The sequence below is a fragment of the Triticum aestivum genome, chromosome 3D, assembly GCF_018294505.1.
Source record: "Triticum aestivum cultivar Chinese Spring chromosome 3D, IWGSC CS RefSeq v2.1, whole genome shotgun sequence".
Taxonomy (NCBI): Eukaryota; Viridiplantae; Streptophyta; class Magnoliopsida; order Poales; family Poaceae; genus Triticum; species Triticum aestivum.
The window spans coordinates 354099987-354109465 of NC_057802.1; positions in this window are offsets into that span (position 1 = coordinate 354099987).

Here is a 9479-nt window from a genome sequence, read left to right on the forward strand (position 1 = left end):
CTTTACGGCACACATCGATCGATATGCCTCTCTAGCCAGGTGTGCCTAGCACAAACACAAGCTTCCCCTCTTCTCTTGTCACCGTCCATGCCTCACTCCCACCACTCTTTTCATCGTTCTCGTACTCGCACACTCCTCCCCCCTCGATATAGTATGCCTCTCGTACCACCTCCTACATGCATCCCTCTCTCTCTATCCTTCTCCTCGTGCCTCATTTGCTTCTAACACACACATGCATGTATACCGATCGATCTCCCAACATATACCTAGATCGACTTTAACTACCCCCCCATCGATCGACGTACCTCACAAGTTATGTCTCTCCTTTCTCTAACAAAGGGCGATTGATCTTCCTATGTAGTTACGTCTGCTTACCACAGCCACATCGTCCCCCCTCATCATTCGTGCATGCCTCCTGACCCGTCTCTCACACGCACGTGCACAGACAACAAGCAGCCATCTCCTCTCTTATTGATATTGCAGGCGTGCCCTCCGTTTGTCTAGCAAGCCTATCCCACCATTTGTTAGAAGCAACTCCACTACCACCCCCTCCAACACTCTAGCCCTATCTCTCTCCCAACCTTATTCCTCTCCTACACATATGCATGGATGCCGATCGATCTCCGTTAATACATTGATTGAGTTTCTGGACTTTTAATGTGCATAATCTAAATATGAATTGCATGCACATGCTCCGGTGCACCAAAGTGGGTTGAAAAATCACATGTGTGTCCTTGGTTGAATTTCTAGGTCCCATGGAAGAAATGAGAATGAAATTCAAACATCTGGGCGTCATGACTCGGCCGAGAACATCGAGAAACTTTGATTTTAAATTCATGTAAATCCAAAACTCGCTTGGAAATCATGAAACTTGGCATGGTGTCATGTCATGGCACTAACATGTTGTGGTAAAAAATTGGGCCGATTTGGAAGCTCGTGGTTCTAAGAGGGAACGTGCCACCTTTGAGTGTGAAACGATATACGCTGCCCCCCCTTGAGTTTCTTAACAAAGGCAACATAGAACTACATTAGTGCCCTGTTAAATTTTGGAATTATTCCGGGTTCGTTTGTCGTTTTTTATACATTAATTGAGTTTCTGGTCATTTCATGTGCATAAGTCAAATTTGAACTACAAGCACATGCTCTCGTGCACCAAAGTTGGTTGAAAAATCACATTTGTGTCCTCGGGTGAATTTCTAGGTCCCATGCAAGAAATGAGAATAAAATTAAAACATCTGGGCATCGTGGCTCGGCCGAGAACATTGAGAAACTTCGTTTTAAAATTCTTGTAAATCCAAAACACGTCTGAAAATCATGAAACTTGGCATGGATGTCATGTCATGGTACTACCATGTTGTGGTAAAAAAATTGGCCGAATAGGAACAGATTTTGGTATAGGCTTCTTGCAAACCGAAGCTTCTCTCAAGAAGGCTCGTGGTTCTGAGAGGGAACGTGCCACCTTTGAGTGCGAAACGATATACGTTGTCCCCCTTGAGTTTATTTACAAAGGCAACATAGAACTACATGAGTGCCGTGTTAAATTTTGGAATTATTCCGGCTTCGTTTGGCCTTATTTACACATTAATTGAGTTTTTGGTCATTTAATGTGCATAATTCAAATTTTAACTACAAGCACATGCTCCCATGCACCAAAGTTGGTTGAAAAATCACATTTGTGTCCTCGGGTGAATTTCTACTCCCTCCTTCCATCTATATAGGTCCTAATGCGTTTTTCGAGGCTAACTTTGACCAAACGTTAGAGCAATAATATATGACATGCAACTTACACAAAGCATACCTTCAAATTTGTATGTCAAAGGAGCTTCCAATAATATAATTTTCATAGTATACATCTCATGTGCTATTAATCTTGTCAATAGTCAAAGGCTGTCTTGAAAAACACATTAGGCCCTATATAGATGGAAGGAGGGAGTAGGTCCCATGCAAAAAATGAGAATAAAATTCAAACATCTGGGCATCGTGGCTCGGTCGAGAACATTGAGAAACTTGGTTTTAAAATCATGAAACTTGGCATGGTGTCATGTCATGGTAGTACCATGCCGTGGTAAAAAAAATTGGCCGAATAGGAACAAATTTTGGTATAAGCTTCTTGCAAATCGGAGCTTCTCTCAAGAAGGCTCGTGGTTCTGGGAGGGAACGTGTCACCTTTGTGTGCATAATTCAAATTTGAAATACAAGCACATGTTCCAGTGCACCAAAGTTGGTTGAAAAATCACATGTGTGTCCTCGGGTAAATTTCTAGGTTCCATGCGAGAAATGGGAATGAAATTCAAAATTCTGGGCGTCGTGGCTGGGTTGGAAACATTGAGAAACTTAGTTTTTTAATTCCTGTAAATCCAAAACACGCATGAAAATAATGAAACTTGGCTTGGTGCCATGACATGGCACCAACATGCTGTGGTACATTTGCAGTCCGATTTGGGAAGGCGCACACATTAACAATCAACAAAGTCATTTTGGAACAAGTGCTGTCACGTTACAATCGGAAACACAAGTATTATTGAAACCGTGGGCGTTCTACTTACTAGTACCATTTACGTGCCGCCACGCGTCCCCATTTTTTATTAGCTAGGAGGCGCCGTGCAGTGTAGCTATTTGAGTACGAGAGGCGTGCGATCAGACCCCTACGTGTGCTTATCGGGAGGAGAGCCCTTTGACCTCCATCTGTCGTCCACCTCTCTCCCAAGGTCTCCATTAATGGCGCCCGAGCCTCTGTTTAATGGCGTGGCTATGTCTCACTCGACTGAGATTTAAGAGAGAAAAAAGAAAATCTGAAAGCACGGATCTTGATGTAAGATCCAACGGACCTATATAGCATCTACTGCGACTTATAGCAAGACTGATGAATATATAAGGATGCGGCAGTCCGCGCAGGCCAGGTGCCCTCCCTTGCACTGCAGAAATCAATCGAACAGCGCATCAATCAAGAAACCTGCACCTTGCTCAATCAGCCGAACGGACGAGGTGTATTCGAACCTCATACACTGGAGGCGTCAAGGGGCGGAGGCACAAGGGGCAGTGGAGCACGGTGAGGTCCATCGAGACCTTAGAGAGCTCCATCGTCGGGTCCTGTTCGGTCTGCATGATCTCGCCCTCCTCGTGCACAACCATCTCTCGACTTGGGCCGGGGTATTACAAAGCTTTACCGTCACATATTTTATACTACTTCAAGGTGCATTAAATCAACACATGCAAGTATCAAAAGGAGAGTCACGGCATGCATGCATGCGTTGTAATTAATGCATCGGTAAACACAAATTATTGAAATATATCTAGTGTAGTGCTTTGATGTGTCGCGTCAACTCGTACATCAACGAGAAGTTTGATTATCCTCTCCCTCGCGGACTTAACTGCACCTGCCTTTGGCTGTATGACAGGTTGTCCACACACCTGTCGGGCCCACCTGTCATACACGCAAAGGCAGGAGCATCCCTCCCTCGCCCATGAGCGTGGTGGCTGGCAAGACTAGGAGAAGCTTTCGCTACACGCTCTCCCTCCCGCACGCGGTGGACATGCAGCAGTTCAATCGGTGTCAGATGGCCAGAAGCGTACTGTAGTACTCCTCCAGTGCAGTAGTACTCCATCATTGTTCGACTTCCCGAAGAGGCGAAGAGCCAAGCGCAGCCCGGACGCTCGTGTGGCAGTTTCATGTGTAGAGTAGTCTAGGATAGCGTGTACCGTGCCTGTAAGCTTAAAATCGTTGGGGTTGGCTCCATGCTATGTGGCCATCTCGAAGTTTTAAAAAAAAATAGTCTTCTGGCCCTACCTAACACCCTGGTGATTGTAGTTTGCACGCTCATCTGGTCAAGACAGGAATATATATTTTAATTTGTTTTTTTCGAAAAGGGGGGACTCCCTGGCCTCTGCATCAGAACGATGCATACGGCCACATATATTTTAATTTGTGGTGGGTAAATGTTAGAGGTTGCAGCAAATATATTGTACACTGCGGGTCTTGCAGCCAAGTTTAGAGGCAAGCATGTGGGGCCAGTGCTATGATGTGTCGCGTCAACTCGTACAACGAGGAGAAGCTTCATTTTACTACACGCCTTCTCCCTCACCCATGCACGCGGTTGCTCGCAAACGAGGACAGGCTTTTGCTTAGTAGTACATCTACAACAAGCTATCCGTCCCGCTCGCGGTGGACGGACATGCAGCAATGGATTCGACACTGTAGAAGCAGTAGTAGTAACATCATTTTTCGTCTTCTCGAAGAGGCGAAGAGCCAAGCGCAAACCGAATGTTGCAGTTGCGAACATTGGAGCACGCATATAGCCAGGCTCTTGCATGAGACAAAATTGCTATGTGAGCCCACTATTGTACTAGTATGTACAACTACTTGCTAGTATAGCCTTGTAAACCAGAAAGGAGTATTTGCCCTTCTAGAGATTTCAACAAGTGACTAGACTACACCGAGACGGAGTACATATGGAGCAAAATGAGTGAATCTGCACCGTAAATAAATACGTACTAGTTCTATCGTTTTCCTCTCCGAGGTACATAATATTGAGTATACTGACTAGTCTCTTTTTGACACGCATTTACGTTTTTTACACAGTACAGACGCAAGCGCTCATATACACGCGCATACACTCACCCCTATGAACGCACACACGCACGGCACTATCATCTTGAAATTTACGAAGTCACCATAGGCACCTCGTCGTCGACGGGTCCATAGGTGCTTGAATGCCAAGGAGGGAGAGGGTAGCGGTTCCCGAGACATTGAACGGTCAATGATGCATCCTCAATTACATGCAGAGAGAATTAATTGGAGAAGCAGAATAGAGCCAGCACGATGTGAATGCAACAGAGTTTGGACTCTCATATAATAAAGGCGCCCCACCACTCCAATCCATCTACTCCCAAGTCTCTGCCAACACTGCTCACTCCAATCCAAGACCAAGTGACCAGAAGCCACAAGCACCTATGGAGGCGATGGACGCGAGCGGCAGTCGGCTGTGCCAAATCATCCAAGGCGCCGGCCTGCAGCCCCGCACCGCGCAGCGTTTCCAGACGGTGCTGGCGACCGTAGGCATCATAGCCCTCGCCAACGCCGGCTTCGCCTCTCGCATGGACGACATGATGGTCAACTCCATCCGCAAGTTCACCGCCGTCAAGAAGCGCGCGGACGACCTTGTCGTACTGCTCCAGCCCGCGCGCCCAGGCTCCTCATTGCCTGCCACCCTCATCGGCCTCCATGGTGACGAACTCTTTCAAGCCCTGGTGGCCCTGCAGGTGCCGGAGGTCGCGACGAAGAATGTGCACCTCGAGGCCGCGCTCGCCGCGCAGCGCCTCGCCATGCAAGAAACCGTCGGCCTGCACATCCACGTCTACGCCTCGACGGTGTAGAGTGCCCTGAGGTTGAGCACACAGATGATCTACGTACGTTCAAATACGATCAACCGTGCGACAGCAGTTCCAAATCGAGAGGGAAAGGCGAAGAGTCGGTGGACGGTTGCCAGTTTGCATGGTACACGAAGAGGCGCCCCGGCCTACACGTCCTTTCGGAAATTGTACAAAAGGACTCGCCGTCTTCTTAGTGCACCTGCCTTTGGGTGTATGACTCGTGGGTCCAACGGGTGGCTGGCCAACCTGTCATACAGCCAAAGGCAGGTGCAGTAGAGGGGCGAGGAGTAGATGGCCAACGCGCACGTGAATTCAACATGGTCTGGACTTCTCATATAAAGGCTCCCGCCAGTCCAATCTACTAAATCCTACGCACCTACGCACCTAAGGGCAAGAGTGATCACTCGAATCGCAAGATCAGTTGACTAGAAGCTAGACCCATGGAGGCGATGAGCGCGAGCATCAGCCGGCTGTGCCAGATGGTCCACGACGTCGGCCTGCATCCTGGCACCGAGGAATGTCTCCAGGTAGTGCTTGAGGCCGCCAGGGCGAGGGGCCGCTTGGACGACAGCTTCGTCTCCTTGTTCGACGAGGTCCTCGTCGGCTTCCTCGACAAGTTCACCGTCGTCAAGAAGCTCGCGGACGACCTTGACGTACGCCTCCAGCCCATGCGGCTAGGCTCTGTGATGCCTGCCACCCTCAACAGCCTCTATGGTGACAACCTCTTCGACGCACTGGTGGCCCTGCGACTGCCCACCGTCGCGCCGGAGAATGTCCGCCTCGAGGTCGCGCTCGCCGCGCAGCGCCTGGCGCAGCAAGACACCATCGACATAATCACCCACGTCTACGCGCAAATCGTCCACAAGGACTACTACATGCAAGAGGAGGACGATAGGACGCTGGCCTTCTTGGACCGCAGGGCAACCTTGGACGGCATTGTTTAGAAGCACGTTGAGCTTGCCGCCAACGCCGCTGCTCCTCACACGTCGGTTGGTGACCCGGTGCACTAGGGCGTGAGGATGTCGTTGATGGATCCGTATGTATCTTTATCTTTCCGTCAAATCCATGTAGTAGTATATGGTACTACTAGTAATTATCTTACCTTTCGCATCAACTTCATAATTTTCCTACGTACTCCATGCATGAACTGTGCCAGAACCAAACTTCTCATTACTCTAGGGAAAATCGTTATTTCTATCTATCGGTCGCCCCATGGGGCAGAACCAAATTTTACAAGTTACAAGTTCAAAAGGAAAAGCCTGCCGTGTTCGCGTCGCACTCCCACACGGTTTGTCCGGCACGCCGCTCAATGGGGAATGCGTGTTGTGTTGCATTTTCACTTACAAGTGGGACCGCAGTTGAGCAAACCGACTATCGGCAAACCCCCACCCCGCCCACCGCGTGATGGCTGAGAAAACAGGAGGGAGAAGAGATGGCTGTAGCTAGCACGGACTCCAAGAAAATTGGTGTCGGATGGGACTCGTGTGGGTGGCGTGTGCCGTACTGCTAGACATGAATGCTAGTTATGGCCCATGCCACCCCACTATATCGAGGTGCTGGTTACTCCACTATATCGAGTACGTAGAACAAATTTCCTGGAGTCCGTGCTCGGCCCTCCTCTATCTCTCTTCTCAGCCAGCCAGCAGACGCGCGGAGCCCATCGTCTGTTTGCTCATATGCGGTCCCACATGTCAGTGAAAACGCAAGAGGACCCACTGAACCTGCACATCTTTCACCTCGACGTGCTGGTGATGAAAAACAAAACCAATAAAGATCTTCGATGGCCGCTTTTGGAGTTACTCAAGAGTAGTAAGATTCTATTTACAGTTTAACCCAAGATGCACATCATGTAGCTTCACCTACCACTCTATTTTCTTGCATGACACGACCTGGATGCTGGATGTCCCACGTGTCGGCAAAAGGAGGAAGAACTCGACCAAATCTTCGGTTGTGCTCTCGGATTAGACTAGTTGTGCTAACTTAAAATTTTATTGTGTAGAATGGATGCAAGTTTTGGTATTGGGAAGAAGAGTACAATGATATATTGATAGAGCACAATTTAGTAGATGTTCTAGCACTTTTAGCTAGCATAGAGGCTAGAGATGAGACTAGTGCACTTGTTGATAGAATAGAGGCTAGACACGTCTACTTCTTTACACTCGAAGAAGAAAGAAGCACGCAAGATCGAGCCTCCGCAGATCAACAATGAATGCATCGAGAAGGCACTAATCCAACTTACAGGAGCAGTTATGGAAGTTGGATATCTTCTAAAATGTATTCTTGTGGTTCTTGTTTTCTTTGGTCTTGCTTTTCTAGTCAAAATTTTGGTGATGTATTTCCATGTACCAAAAAATCAATGATGAAAAAAGGATATGTGAATAGTGCACGTACTCAATGACAGAGCACGGGATGGTAGCCATGGACATGGTCGGCCCTTTTTGAAGAGAGTACTAATAAATAACTTTGACGTGTCCCGTCAACTCGCAGAACGACGAGAAGCTTGCTTACTACGCCTTCTCCCTCGCCAACGCGTGCGCGGTGGCTCGCAGCACGAGGAGAAACTTTTGCTTACAAGCGGTGGACGTGCAGCAGTTCATTTGGTGTCAGATTGCCAGAAGTACTACTGTAGTACCATCATTATTGTTCGACTTCTAGAAGAGAAGAAGAGCCAAGCGAAGGTCACCTACTAACCTAGTACAGTACTACTATAGCCAAAGCTGGTCCACCTTTTTAGAGCATGGTTAATAAATATAGGCGGCTCTTGCAGCGGCACATCATTTAGAGCAAGTACTCTCTTCGTAGGAACAAAGGAAGTGAAACAAAAGTTGGAGTGGATGCTAGATTGCCAATTAAAATATGATTACATAGGGAAAAAATCCTATAGCATTCTATCATATGAATCAAATGACCAATGTAGGAAAATTATGAGGGGGGTCTCTCCAACAGTGTTCCTGGGCTCGCACCTAACATGACGGTGGTCGAACTTGGAGTCATTCATCTGGTACACGTGGCATCTCAGATCTGGACACAAGGTGACGCGACCTCTCACTTCCTCCGCCATATGAAGCGGCGCGCCGGTGGAGGGCTAGCATACTCCAATATTAGGTTGGCTCTATGTGATGTGGCAACTTCATATACTAACCGGATGCTGGCTATACTACTACGGTACTCACACTCCAAGAAGTGACTCGAAAACCATTCATAAATTGAGTCTATGACATGCATTCGCAACTGAAATGTACCATTCATTAAATACAACAAGTCATCAACACACAACGACAACGAGGATACATGTTGGATTATAGATTATTTCCAACAAAACATTCTAGCAAATACTAAAGTTTTCATCACACAACAAATAACAAGCAATGAAATGAACTTCAACTCAACCAATCCTCGGCGTTGGAAACGCTTGCTTTGAACCATAGGTGCTCTAGGAAGGGCCAGCTATTGTCAATATCGAGAGCAACGCATGACTGATCATCCAGGCTGAAGCGGCATATATCAGGACCAGGGTAGGGAACCACCGAAATGTCCGAGGTATAGATACAGTTGCTTCTCATAAATGGTAGTAACGTTGTGTCAACATCAGCTGGATCGCCTTTCACCATCATTGGATAGTTTGGTCCAAGGAAGAGTGTGTTTGTTCCAAGACTATCAATACTGAACCAGGGAGAAGGTGTTTGCGCTAGCACACTAGTACCCGTCCTGAATACCATGCAACGGGTGTTGGAATAGGTCAGGAGAGGGCGACCATGGGAGACAACACCTGCTTCCTCAGTAGTAACAGTCTGAGTGCACTGTATACAGACAAGAAGAGGTGATCCATCGGAATTAGTTGCCAGGCGCCACTGAGTATATAAGTTCTGCTCCTCCTCATGCTCGTGATCATCACCATCCTCATCTCCCCCTTGCTTATAATTTTTTTCAAGTATAGGTGGTGGAATGTTCACAGGACCTTGGAAACACAAGAAGAAGGTTAATTAGTAAAGGGAAACTTGCTAACCCGCATGCATGTGGATGAAACAATTATAATTACGGTGGAAGACAAACGTACCAAAACTACGAGGATCCCATGCAAAAACAGTTCCACGAGTGGTGGCAGCAAA